The sequence below is a fragment of the Loxodonta africana genome, chromosome 8, assembly GCF_030014295.1.
Source record: "Loxodonta africana isolate mLoxAfr1 chromosome 8, mLoxAfr1.hap2, whole genome shotgun sequence".
Classification (NCBI taxonomy): domain Eukaryota; kingdom Metazoa; phylum Chordata; class Mammalia; order Proboscidea; family Elephantidae; genus Loxodonta; species Loxodonta africana.
The window spans coordinates 69,453,846-69,468,872 of record NC_087349.1 but is presented as its reverse complement, the minus strand read 5'-3'; positions in this window follow the sequence as shown (position 1 = coordinate 69,468,872).

The window sequence follows — 15,027 nt, the reverse complement described above, 5'->3', positions numbered from 1 at the left end:
CGCCATCCTTACAATCGCTGTTATGCTTGAGCTCATTGTTGCAGCCACTGCGTCAATCCATCTCGTTGAGAGTCTCCCTCTGTTCCGCTGATCCTGCACTTTGCCAAGCATGATATCCTTCCCCAGAGACTGATCCCTCCTGATGATATGTCCAAAGTATGTAAGATGTAGTCTTGCCATCCTTGCTTCTAAGGAGCATTCTTGTTGTACTCCTTCTAAGACAGATTTTTTCTTTCTTTTGGCAGTCCATGGTATATTCAATATTCTTCGCCAATACCACAATTCAAAGGCATCAATTCTTCTTCAGTCTTCCTTATTCATTGTCCAGCTTTCACATGCATAGGGTGCAATTGAAAATACCATGGCTTGGGTCAGGTGCACCTTAGTCTTCAAGGTGACGTCTTTGCTCTTCAAAACTTTAAAGAGGTCCTTTGCAGCAGGTTTACCCAATGCAATGCATCTTTTGATTTCTTGACTGCTGCCTCCATGGCTGTTGATTGCGGATCCAAGTAAAATGAAATCCTTGACAATTTCAATCTTTTCTCTGTTTATCATGATGTTGCTCATTGGTCCAGTTGTGAGGATTTTTGTTTTTGTATTGTTGTGGTGCAATCCATACTGAAAGCTGTGGTCTTTGATCTTCATTAGTAAGTGCTTCAAGTCCTCTTCACTTTCAGCAAGCAAGGTTGTGTCATCTGCATAACAGAGGTTATTAATGAATCTTCCTCCAAACTTGATGTCCCGTTCTTCTTCATGTAGTCGAGCTACTTGGATTATTTGCTCAGCATACAGATTGAGCAGGTATGGTGAAAGAATACAACCCTGACGCACGCCTTTCCTGACTTTAAACCAATCAGTACCCCCTTGTTCTTTCTGAACAACTGCCTTTTGATCTATGTAAAGGTTCCTCATGAGCACAATTAAGTGTTCTGGAATTCCCATTCTTGACAATGGTATCCATAATTTATTATGATCCACATAGTTGAATGCTGTTGCATAGTCAATAAAACACAAGTAAACATCCTTCTGGTATTCTCTGCTTTCAGTCAGGATCCATGTTGCTGTGATGCTGGAAGCTATGCCACTGGTATTAATACAATACATAGGTAGGCATTTAAAATCACGAACATTTCAATGAAAATAGGACTTAGGTAACAGTGAAGGACTGTAAATTTTATATTTACCTCTGTAACTCAAAACTATTTCTAATACTTTCCCACTTTTAATAAAGTCCTTGCTAATAGCAGAAGAGATTCAACAGAAAATAGGTCCGAGCTTTTACCAAAAAATTGTGAAAGGAGAAAATAATCAAACCATGTAATGCTTTCTCTATTTTGATCTCTCTGCATCTCCATGAAGACCGAAGAAGAATTGATGCCTTTGAATTGTGGTGTTGGCACAGAATGTTGACTATACCATGGACTGCCAAGAGAATGAACAAATCTGTCTTAGAAGTACAACCAGAACGCTCGTTAGAAGCAAGGATGGCAAGACCGCATTGTATATACTTTGGACATGTTGTCAGGAGGGATGAGTCCCTGGAGAAGGACATCATGCTTGGCAAAGTACAGGGTCGGTGGAAAAGAGGAAGACCCTCAACGAGGAGAATTGACACAGTGGCTGCAACAATGGGCTCAAGCATAATAATTGTAAGGATGGTGCAGAACCAGGCAGTGTTTCGTTCTGTTGTGCACAGGGTTGCTATGAGTTGGAACCAACTCAATGGCACCTAACAACAACACATCTCCATGTATGTTGATAGGTTAAATATAATTTCACACACACACAGTCCAGCACCCTCTCTGTCACCTTTTTATCTAATTTCCTTTACCTTAAATTGTAATTTTAGATTACATTGACAGACTGCTGTATTGTTATGATTCATCTTCATTTTTGAAAGATACCTTTAAACGTCTCCAAATCAATCTTTCTCAATAAAAATTATTTTATGTTTTCCTAAACACTCTCAATTATTTCATGTTATGGATTGAATCATGCCCTCCAAAAATGTGTATCAACTTGACTATGCCATGATTCCTAGTATTGTGTGGTTATCCTCAATTTTGTGATCTGGTATAATTTTCCTATGTATTGTAAATCCTAATCTCCACCTGTGGATAATGAGGCAAGATTAGATTATGCTAAAGAGGATTAGGGTGGGATGCAACACCTTTACTCAGGTCACAGCCCTGATTCAATATAAGAGGAATTTCCCTGGGGTGTGGCCTGAATCACCTTTTATCTTACAAGAGGTAAAAGGTGAGAAAAGCTAGCAGAGAGATAGGGACCTCACATCACCAAGAAAGAAGCACTGGGAATGGAGCACATCTTTTGGATCGTGGTCCCTGTCCTGAGAAACCCCTAGACCAGGGGAAGATTGATGGCTAGGACTTCCCTCACTGCTGGCAGAGGAAGAAAACCTTCCCTGGAGCTGGCAGCTTAAATTCAGACTTCTAGCCTCCTAGACTGTGAGAGAATACAGTTATTTTTTTAAAGCCATCACTTGTGGCATTTCTGTTATAGCAACACTAGATAACGAAGACACTTCTTAAAGAACTCCAATAGTTTTTTTTTTTTTTTTTTTTCCCATAACCAATCTATAAAAGCTGTCTCCTCCCTTTACAATAATTTCTGTGGTTTTTTGCATGGGAGTTTGCTTATGAGGTCACTGGTAATAAACATCTAATAAAAAGTATCATTATGCCTTTGAGTAAGTCATGTAGCTGAGGCAAAGCAAGTATAGCTCTCTTTACAGGAATTTCTGATGGTTTGTCTATTTTCTTGGCCCTAGAGTCTCTTTAATACATGTGATCTCTCTGTGCCTATTGGAGATGCTTTTAAGCAATGAGTAAAGGAGAGGTTAATATTTTTCTATAAAGGGAAGAAAAAGGTGTCCTCAGCTCTCATATTTCCAATGATTTCCATATAGCTCTGTCATCTGATCGCCTACAAGATAGGATCTAAAATTTCCAGTATATGCAATAGTTTCTAATGCAAAGCCTATAAAAAGGGGTTGTCAAAAAAAATCAATCTGGAAGAGCCAAGATGGTGGAATAGACAGATGCTTCTGGTGAGCCATCTTTACAACAAAGACCCGAAAAAACAAGTGAAATGAGTATGTTCATGACAAGCTAGGAGCCCTGAGCCCCAAAGGCAAGCTTAGAAAATGAACAGAGGGTCAGGGGGAGGAAGAGACAGTTCAGAAGCGGAGAGTAGTTACAGGACCTGAATCACAGGGAGCCGTCAGGCACCATTCCCCGACAGTGGTGGTGGGCTGGTGCTAGCGTTCGGCTGCAGTTTTCTCAGGGAGAAGCAGCCAGCCACACAGCATACTCACACCTCCAAGACCAGAGAAGAACAGCACTTGCATATATTTTACCGTACCCCTCACCCCAAAGCTGGCTTCAGTGGCTGAATTCCCTAGGCCTGAGATAGGCACTGTTGAGCACCTAGAGCCATCCTCCCGGCCTTGGAGAAGGAAAAAATTTGAAACTGGGAGAAAAGATAATTTGCCAGCTCCACTAACTGGGGGAGCTCAGCAGCTCCTGTCCAGGTATAAACAGTCCATGGACATTGAGCACCTTTCCCTTCTGCATGGACTTGTGTGGGCCTTTATCAGCAGAACAGGCCCTTGTTGGCAGACTCCAACCATTTCAGCTGTGCAGTGGAGAGGTTGCTGTTTGATGTTTGACATTGCTTTGCCTATTAAACAGGGTCCTCACCCACCCACATCAGAGGCCTAAGAACTGGTAGCTCCACTCAGGTCACCCAGCCTCCTGTGACAGAGCCCAAGGATAACTGGTACCTCACAGCCCTTACAACCTAAAATATTGGGTGCCCATGGTCAGTCTGCAAAACCCACCCACCTGCACGATTTAGGGAGCAGGGCTGCACTTTCCTCAGAGAGACTCGGGAGTCAGTTCTCAGCCCCATGCCTTGTTCAGAATGTGACCCCCTGCTGCAATCAGATACCGGTACATACACCAATCACCCCTGCTCTTCTAAGACTGTAGGACAGAGTCTGTATCACACACTTGATAATCAGCTACCTGGAAACCTGAGCTAAATTCATATAAGAAAACTGAATGGACTCCTAGACTAGTATACATGATAACAGCTCTAGCCACCTGAGAAAAAGACATGAGAGCTCTAAAGATGAAAATAATCAAGCTAGCTCACTCAGGCAACCCATTTGGACATATCAAAACAAAACAAATCAAGAAGCTACGACACAGTAAGCAAGCATAAACTAATACAATAACTTATAGATGGCTTGGAGAAAACAGTCAATATCAAGTCACACAAAGAACAGACCATGATCACCTCAACAAGCTCTCAAAACAAAGAATCCAGAGATATTCTAGATGAAAGTGCATTCCTGGAAATACCAGAGCCAGAATACAAGAGATTAATATACAGAACCCTTCAAGACATCAGGAAGGAAATGAGGCAATATGCAGAACTAGCCAAGGAAGACACAGATAAAGCAACTGAAGAAATTAGAAATATTATTCAGGAACATAATGAAAAATTTAATAAGCTGGAAAAATCCATAGACAGACAGCTATCAGAAATTCAGAAGATTAACAATAAAATTACAGAAGTAGACAACTCAATAGAAAGTCAGAGGAGCAAGACTAAGCAAGTAGAATCCAGAATTTCTGAACTTGAAGAAAAATCACTTGGCACTAATATATTTGAAGAAAAATCAGAAAAAAGTATCCAAAAAATGAAGAAACTTTAAGAATCATGTGGGAATCTATCAAGAAAAATAACCTACGAGTGATTGGAGTACCAGAACAGGGACGGATAACAGAAAATACAGAGAGAATTGCTGAAAATTTGTTAACAGAACACTTCCCTGAAATCATGAAAGATGAGAAGATATCTATTCAAGATGCTCATCCAACTCCACATAAGGTAGATCTTAAAAGAAAGCCATCAAGACATATTGTAATCAAACCTGCCAAAACCAAAGATAAACAGAGAATTTCAAGAACACCTAGGGATAAATGAAGTCACCTACAAGGGAAAGCCAATAAGAATAAGCTTGGACTACTCAGCAGAAACCATGCAGTAAGAAGGCAATGGGATGTTTTATTTAAAAAATTGTCAGCCAAGAATCATATATCCAGCAAAACTCTCTCTTAAATATGAAGGTGAAATTAGGACATTTCCAGATAAACAAAAGTTTAGGGAATTCGTAAAAACCAAACCAAAACTACAAGAAATACTAAAGGGAGTTCTTTGCTTAGAAAATCAATAATATCAGGTATTAACGCAAGACTAGAACACTGGGCAGAGCAATCAGAAGTCAATCGAGACAGGGAGATCAAAAAAACAAAGCAAGACTAAAAACAAAAAAGGCTCAGAACAGGGTAACAGCGATGTTATTATACAAAAGAAGACAACATTAAAACAATAAATAGGGACTGAGAAATGTAATCAGAGGTCTTCCATATGGAGAGGAAGATACGATGATGTGAAGAAACAAAAGTTAGATTTAAATTTAGAAAAATAGCGGTAAATAATAAGGTAACAACAAAGGAGACAAAATACCCTTTTTTTTCATCAAAATAAAATACAAGAAAAAAATAGAGACTCAGCAGAAACAAAATCAACAACAAAAAATATGAGGAAAGGACAACATATAAATAATCTACTCTCAGCACATAAAATTAAGTGGGAGAAAGAAACTGTAAACAACACAAAAAAAGACATCAAAACGATAGCACTAAATTCATACCTAGCCCTAATTACCCTGAATGTAAATGGACTAAAGGCACCAATTGCACCAATAAAGAGACAGAGAGAGGCAGAATGGATTAAAAAAGAGTATCTGTCTATATGCTGTCTACAAGAGACACACCTTAGACTTAGAGACACAAACAAACTAAAACTCAAAGGACTGAAAAAATATATCAAGCAAACAACAATCAAAAAAGAGTAGGAGTGGCAATATTAATTTCTGACAAAATAGACTTTAAAGTTAAATCCATCATAAAAGATAAGGAAGGAAACTATGAATGATTAAAGGGACAATATACCAAGAAGATATCACCATATTAAATATTTATGCACCCAATGACAGGTCTGCGAGATACATAAAATAAAATCTATCCACATTGAAAAGTGAGATAGCTCCAGAATAATAGTAGGAGACTTCAACACACCACTTTCGGTGAAGGACAGGACACCCAGAAAGAAGTTCAATAAAGACACAGAAGATCTAAATGCCACAATCGACCAACTTGACCTCATAGACATATACAGAACACTCCACCCAACAGCAGCCAAGTATACTTTCTTTTCTACTGCACATGGAACATTCTCTAGAATAGACCAAATATTAAGACATAAAGCAAGCCTTAGCAGAATCCAAAACATTGAAATATTACAAAGTATCTTCTCTGACTATAAGGCCTTAAAAGTGGAAATCAATAACAGAAAAACAGGGAAAAGAAATTAAAAAATGGGAAACTGAACAATACCCTGCTCAAAAAAGTGGATTATAAAAGACATAAAGGATGGAATAAGAAATTCATGGAATCCAAAGAGAATGAAAACACTTCCTATCAGAACCTTTGAGACATAGCGAAAGCAGTGCTCAGAGGTCAGTTTATATCAATAAATGCACACATAGAAAGAGGAGAAAGGGCCAAAATAAAAAATTATCCCTACAACTTGAACAAATAGAAGGAGAGCAACAAAAGAAACCTCAGTCACCGAAGAAAACAGATAATAAAAACTAGAGTAGAACTAAATGAAATAGAAAACAGAAAAATAATTGAAAGAATAAACAAGACCAAAACTGGTTCTTTGAAAAAATCAACAAAATTGATAAACCATTGGCCAAACTGACAAAAGAAAAACAGGAGAGGAAGCAAATAAACCAAATAAGAAATGAAATGGGTGATATTACAAGAGACACAACTGAAATTAAAAGAATCATACCAGATTACTATGAAAACTTGTACTCCAACAAATTTGAAAACCTAGAAGAAATGGATAATTTCCTAGAAACACACTATCTACCTAAACTAACACAAACAGAGGTAGAACAACTAAATAGACCCATAACAAAAGAAGAGATTGAAAAGGTAATAAAAAAAACTCCCAACAAAAAAAAGCCCTGGCTCGGACAGCTTCGCTGCAGAGTTCTACCAAATTTTCAGAGAAGAGTTAACACCACTACTACTAAAATATTTCAGAGCATATAAAAAGATGGAATACCACCAAACTCATTCTACGAAGCCAGCATATCCTTGACACCAAAAGACACCAGAAAAGAAGAAAATTACAGACCTATATCCCTCATGAAGTTAGATGCAAAAATCCTCAATAAAATTCTAGCCAGTAGAATTCAACAACCTGTCAAAAAAAAAAAAAAAAAATGATTCACCATGACCAAGTGGGATTCATACCAGGTATTTTTTTATGCAGGGAGGATTCAACATTAGAGAGACAATCAGTGTAACCCATCACATAAATAAAACAAAAAACGAGAATCATAGGATTTTACCAATTGATGCAGAAAAGCATTTGACAAAGTTCAACGCCCGTTCATGGTAAAAACTCTCAGCAAAATACGAACAGAGACAAAATTCCTCGACATAATAAAGGGCATTATACAAAGCCAACAGCCAACATCACCCTAATTGGAGAGAGCCTGAAAGCATTTCCGCTGAGTTCGGGAACCAGACAAGGATGCCCTTTATCACCGCTCTTATTCAACACTGTCCTGGAGGTCCTAGCCAGAGCAATTAGGCCAGATGAAGAAATAAAGGGCATCCAGATTGGCAAGGAAGAAGTAAAATTATCTCTATTTGCAGACGACGTGATCTTATACACAGAAAACCCTAAGGAATCCTCAAGAAAACTACTGAAACTAACAGAAGAGTTAGCAGAGTATCAGGATACAAGATAAACATACAAAAATCAGATGGATTCCTCTACACCAACAGAAAGAATATTGAAGAGGAAATCACCAAATCAGTACCATTTACAGTAGCCCCCAAGAATATTAAATACTTAGGGAATAAATCTTATCAGAGATGGAAAGGTCTTATACAAAGAAAATTATAATATACTTCTGCAAGAAACCAAAAGAGACCTACATAAGTAAAAAACATACCTTGCTCATGGACAGGAACACTTAACATTACAAAAATGTGTATTCTACCAAAAGTGATCTACACATTTAATGCAATTCCGATCCAAATTCCAACTTATTCTTTAATGAGACCCTGGATAAGTAAAGGATTACTGAAAAAGAAGAACAAAGTGGGAGACCTTACTCTACCTGATCTTAGAACCTATTATACTGCCACAGTAGTCAAAACAGCCTGGTTCTGACACAACAACACATACATAGACCAATGGGACAGAATTGAGAATCCAGACATAAATCCATCCACATATGAGCAGTTGATATTTGACAAAGGCCCCAAAACAGTTAAATGGGAAAAGACAGTCTCTTTAATAAATGGTGCTGGCATAACTGGATATCCATCTGCAAAAAAATGAAACAAGACCCATACTTCACTCCTTCCACAAAAACGAGCTCAAAATGGATCAAAGACCTATATACAAAATCTAAAACGATAAAGATCATGGAAGAAAAAATAGTAACAACGCTAGGAGCCCTAATATATGACATAAATAATATACAAAGCATTACTAACAATGCAGAAGAAAAACTAGATAACTGTGAGCTCCTAAAAATCAAACAGCTATGCTCATCCAAAGACTTCACCAAAAGAGTAAAAAAGTTACCTACAAACTGGGAAAAAGTTTTTAGCTATGACATTTCCGATCAGTACCTGATCTCTAAAATCTACTTGATACTGCAAAAACTCAACTGCAAAAAGACAAATAACCCAATTAAGAAATGGGCAAAAGATAAGAATAGACTCTTCACTAAAGAAGACATTCAGGTAGCTAACAGATATATGAGGAAATGTTCACGATCATTAGCCATTAGAGAAATGCAGATCAAAACTACAATGAGATTTCATCTCCAACACGGCTACATTAATCCAAAAAATACAAAATAATAAATGTTGGAGAGGCTGTGGAGAGATTGGAACACTTATACACTGCTGGTGGGAATGTAAAATGGTACAATCTCTTTGGAAATCGATTTGGCACTTCCTTAAAAAGCTAGAAATAGAACTACCATACGATCCAGCAATCGCACTCCTTGGAATATATCCTAGAGAAATAAAAGCCTTTACCAGAACAGATATACACGCACCCATGTTCATTGCAGCACTGTTTCAACAGCAAAAAGATGGAGGCAACTAAGGTGTCCATCAATGGATGAATGGAGAAATTATGGCATATTCACACAATGGAACACTAGCATCGATAAAGAACAGTGATGAATCTGTGAAACACTTCATAACGTGGAGGAATCTGGCAGACATTATGCTGAGTGAAATTAGTCAGTTGCAAAAGGACAAATATTGTATAAGACCGCTATTATAAAAACTCAAGAAATAGTTTAAACAGAGAGGAAAATATTCTTTGATGGTTATTAGATGGGGGAAGGAGGGAGGGTGGGAGAGGGGTATTCACTAATTAGATAGTAGATAAGAACTACTTTAGGTGACAGGAAAGACAACACACAATACAGGTGAGGTCAGCAGAACTGGACTAAACCAAAAACAAAAAGTTTCCTGAATAAATTGAATGTTTCGAAGGCCAGTGTAGCAGGGGCAGGGATTTGGGGACCATGATTTCAGGGGACCTCTAAGTCAACTGGCATAATAAAATCTGTTAAGAAAACATTCTGCATCCCACTTTGGAGAGTGACATCTGGGGTCTTAAACACTAGCAAGTGGCCATCTAAGATGCATCAATTGGTCTCAACCCACCTGGAGCAAAGGAGAATGAAGAACACCAAAGACACAAGGTAATTATGAGCTCAAGAGACAGAAAGGGCCACATAAATCAGAGGCTTCATCAGCCTGATACCAGAAGAGCTAGATGATGCCCGGCTACAACCGATGACTGTCCTGACAGGGAGCACAACAGAGAACCCCTGAGGGAACAGAAGAGCAGTGGGATGCAGACCCCCAAATTCTCTTAAAAAGACCAGACTCAATGGTCTGACTGTGAAGGACCCAGGTGGTCATGGTCCCCAGTCCTTCTCTTGGCTCAGGACAGGAACCATTCTCAAAGCAAACTCTTCAGACAGGGATTGGACTGGACAACGTGTTGGAGAGGGATGCTGGTGAGGGGTGAGCTTCTTGGATCAGGTGGACACTTGAGACTATGTTGGCATCTCCTGCCTAGAGGGGAGATGAGAGGGTAGAGGGGGTTAGAAGCTGGCGAAACGGATACGAAAAGAGAGTGGAGGGAGGGAGTGGGCTGTATCATTAGGGGGAGAGCAATCGGGAGTACGTAGCAAGGTGTATATAAGTTTATGTGTGAGAGACTCACTTGATTTGTAACCTTAAAGCTCAATAAAAATTTAAAAAAAAAAAAATCAACCTCAGGAAGCTGCTCATGGGCTACTTTGAAAGGCAAAACCAAAACAACGACAAAAACTCCCCCAAAACAGATAACATTTTATGTTTCTAACTTTAGATCTTTGTATGTGAAGGAACAATATGACAAATATTTCCCAAGACAGTCCTGATGTTTAATATTATTACCCCTTTCCTATAAAAAAAAATAAGTGCATGTTAAATTTTAATTGCCATATATAAAAAAAAAAATTTTTTATGTGCTAAGTTTTGTCCTAAACACTGCTTTTCTCAGTATAATTATGGCTGAGGCCACATAATATTTTCTTTTTCACAATTCTCACTTAATATGTGACTTTTGGTGTGTATCACTAAATGGATTTATAATCAAGCTCTTTCTTGGTCAGATACTTATAATGGCTTTTGGCCATCTTAGTTTCCTCTCTCTCTCTCTCTCTTTTTTTTTTTTGAGTCTATCATACACGAGCTATTAGGCAGATGAGCAGATTTCTCTCCTTTTAGTTTTCCCAAAACCTGGCAACAGTAAGAAAGACAACAAAAGAAATCAGAAGTTGATATTTTTCTCCTGTCCTGTGAATGAGATAGGAAAATGTGTATCAGGAAGCTGTAAGGCTTATTAGTTGGAAGCATGGAGAGTACTGTCTTGGTTCTGAAAACCTTCAGATCCCTTAGGTACCTCAGTGCTTAAGAAGGTACAACTGGAGTAGCCACAGCTTGCTCTACTTCCAAGGAATACCCCCTGTCCCTCTGCTCTCTAGTTCACTTTCTCTTCACTGGAGAACTGAATAAGGCAGTTTGGTGCAGGCAAGAAGAAGTTGTTCCGTTTTAAGGTACAATCCTCCCTTCGGGTTCCAATTCATAGCCATTGTGTAAGTTTTGGGCAATCCTCTGGGAGTTGGAAGCTTTTTCTTTTACTTTCCACCTCCTAGAACACTGAGAGCTCTGACTTTACGATATCCAGTCTGACAAGTGTAACAAACAAACAAACCAAAAACCCACTGCTGTCGAGTTGATTCCAACTCATAGCGACCCTATAGGACAGAGCAGAACTGCCCCATAGAGCTTCCAAGGAGCACCTGGAGGATTCGAACTGCTGGCCTCTTGGTTAGCAGCCGTAGCACTTAACCACTATGCCACCAGGGTTTCCAAGTGTAACAAAGGCAGGAAATATTTGATACATGAAGAAAGAGCTGCTATATTACAGGCCTACAACAAAATGGATGAAACAGTAACACAATAACAAGTGTCCCATAAGATTAAATCCACACCCCTCACCTTATGTGACCTCAGTCCACTGCTATCCATGGGCTCATAAAGGCTGAATCAAACATGAAGAAAGGCTCCACAGTTCAAGTAGAACTGTACCATCTCTACAAAAATTGTAAGTAATTAAATTTCAGGCAATGGAATCCATACTAGAAGAAAATAATTGCTAATAGTTTTTCCCATTTAACATTGTTTATTTTTATCAACTGAAATCTAGTTACTGCATCCTGCCTTGCTCACCTCTCTACTCAGCATGTATTTGACAGACAGTCACTTTAACCGAGCCATGTTTGGGGTGTTCCCTTTCTTCTCAAAGGCAGTCAGCACTCATCCATGTCAAAGTGCACGTTGCCCTCTTCAGTAATATGAAAATCTATTCAGGCATAGTGATGAACTGTAGTCATACTCCATCATACTCTATTATGCCGGTGCATTACTTAATCATTGTCAGCCAGGTCCACCCATTTTTGCTTTCATCCAACCACCTTCACACTCACCAACACAGCAGATGCAAAGACACCATTAATGACAGTCGATTCTTTCTTAGGTTGTACAGATGGTTTGGTTATTTTTATTCATGATGAAATCTCAAATTTCCACCATAAAATAATCTTCAAGTTATTTATTTCTTCATCAATTTAATATTCTTTAAGTAATTCAGGTGATAGGCCCCCTTTTTGACTTAGGCAGTTTTTTAAGACCACCTCCCTCTTATCAGAAATAAGAAATCTCCTCTAAAAGATGCGTCGTATGTTCGTACTTCCAAAATGAGGTCAGTAGCCCATGTAGGCACACACACACACACACACAAAAACTATAGAGACAGTTTAAATTTTTTTCTAATGTGTTTATCATTTAATGTGTAGTTCTCAGAATTCTAAATAATTTACATGTTTAACTCACCCTTAGAAATTATGTGTTACTATTATTCCCACTTTACAGATAAGAAAAATGAGGTTCAGGGTAGTAAAGTTGGCCCAGGGTAGAATTCTGTTAAAAGTATCTAAGTTTGAACCTCAACAATAACATTTACTTCCTGGGTGACTTTGGGGAAGCTACTTAAATTCTCTGAGTTTTAACTTTCTTCTCTGTAAACTTGGAATAAAAATACCCAGCTGGAAATGCTGCTATAAGAATAAAATGATATAATGTCTGGCACAAAATAAGAGCTAAATAGTGCTAAATATGATGGTCACAATAGTTACAGAGGGGTATGATGGGCAAGACATTTTATGTGTGTGTATCTATGCATTTATCTACCCCACACCACTTGCCATTTTAATGACCATCCTTCCTACAACTAATTATGTTAGCACTGTATAAATTTGTCCTTTAAGTTTCAAATGAACTCAATTTTTTTAATACACTTTATAGTCAGGTAATAAGGTCAGTCCCCTACTCATATCCAAATATAACTTCCAGAAAACTCTTCTGTATATAAAAACTCTACTAGCAAAACCCTGTTATTCCTTCAAGGCTTATATTACCCAGCTACACACCTTTCCCTCTTTCTAATACAGTTGTATACGGATTATCTTAAGCTGGGTTCTCTAGAACAGCAAAACCAGTGACGTGTATATAGGTATACCTCATTTTATCATGCCTTACTCTTTATTGTGCTTCCCAGATACTGCATTTTTTACAAATTGAAGGTTTGTGGCAACCCTGCGTTGAGCAAGTCTATCGGTGCCATTTTTCCAATAGCATGTGCTCACTTCGTATCTCTGTGTCACATTTTGGTAATTCTTGCAATATTTCAAACTTTTTCGTTATTATTATATCTGCTATGGTGATCTGTGATCAGTGGTCTTTGATGTTACTATTATAATTGTTTGGGGGCAGCACAAACAATGCCCATATAAGATAGCGAACTTAATAAATGTGTGCCTTCCGTCTGACTGCTCCACTGACCGGTCATTCCCCTGTCTCTGTCCCTCTCCTCAGGCCTCCCTATTCCCTGAGACACAACAATATTGAAAGTGGGGCAATTAATAACCCTGAAATGGCCTGTAAGTGTTCAAGTTATAGGAAGAGTTCCATGTCTCTCACTTTAAATCAAAAGCGAGAAATGATTAAGCTTAGTGAGGAAGGCATGTGGAAAGCAGAGAGAGGCTGAAAGCTAGGCCTCTTGAGCTAAACAGTTAGTGAATGCAAAGGTAAAGTTCCAGAAGGAAGTTAAAAGTGCTGCTCCAGTGAACGCACAAATGACAAGAAAGCGAAACAGCCTTATTGCTGTTGTGGAGAACTTTTTATTGGTCTGGATAAAAGATCAAACCAGCCACAACATTCCCTTAAATGAAAGCCTAATCTAGAGCAAGACCCTAACTCTCTTCAATTCTATGAAAGCTGAGAGAGGTGGGGAAGCTGCAGAAGGAAAGTTTGAAGCTTGCAGAGGTTGGGTCATGAGGTTTAAGAGAAGAAGTTGTCTCCATAACGTAAAACGCAAGGTGAAGCACGAAGTGCTAATCTAGAAGCTGTTGCAAGTCATCCAGAATATCGAAGATGACTGATGAAGGCGGCTACACTAAACGACAGACTTTCAATGTGATCCAAACATCCTTGTACTAGAAGAAGATGCCATCTAAGACTTCCACAGCAAGAGAGAGGAAGCCAACGCCTGGCCTCAAAGCCTCAAAGGACAGGCTGGCTCTCTTGTTAGAGGAAAACACAGCTGGTAACCTTAAGTTGATACCAATGCTAATTTACCATTCTGAAAATCCAAGGGTTCTTAAGAATTATGCTAAATCTACTCTGCCTGTGCTCTGTCGATGGAACAACAAAGCCTGGATGACAACACATCTGTTTACAACAGGGTTTACTGAATATTTTAAGCCCACTGTTGAGACCTACTGCTCAGAAAAAAAGATTCCTTTGAAAATATCATAGCTCATTGACAATGTACATGGTCACCAAAGAGCTCTTATGGTGATGTTCAAAGAGATTAATATTGTTTTCATGCCTGCTAACACAACGTCCATTCTGAAGCCAAAGGGTCAAGGAGTAACTTCAGTTTTCATGTCTTATTATTTAAGAAATACATTATGTATAAAAAAAAAAATTTTTTTTTTTTTTTTTTATTTAGGCCATAGACAATGATTCTTCTGATGGATCTGGGCAAAACAAATTGAAAATCTTCTGGAAAGGATTCACTATTCTAGATGCCATTAAGAACGTTTGTGATTCATGGGAGGAGGTCAAAATATCCACATTATCAAGAATTCAGAACAAGTTGATTCCAACCCTCATGGACGACTTTGAGGGATTCAAG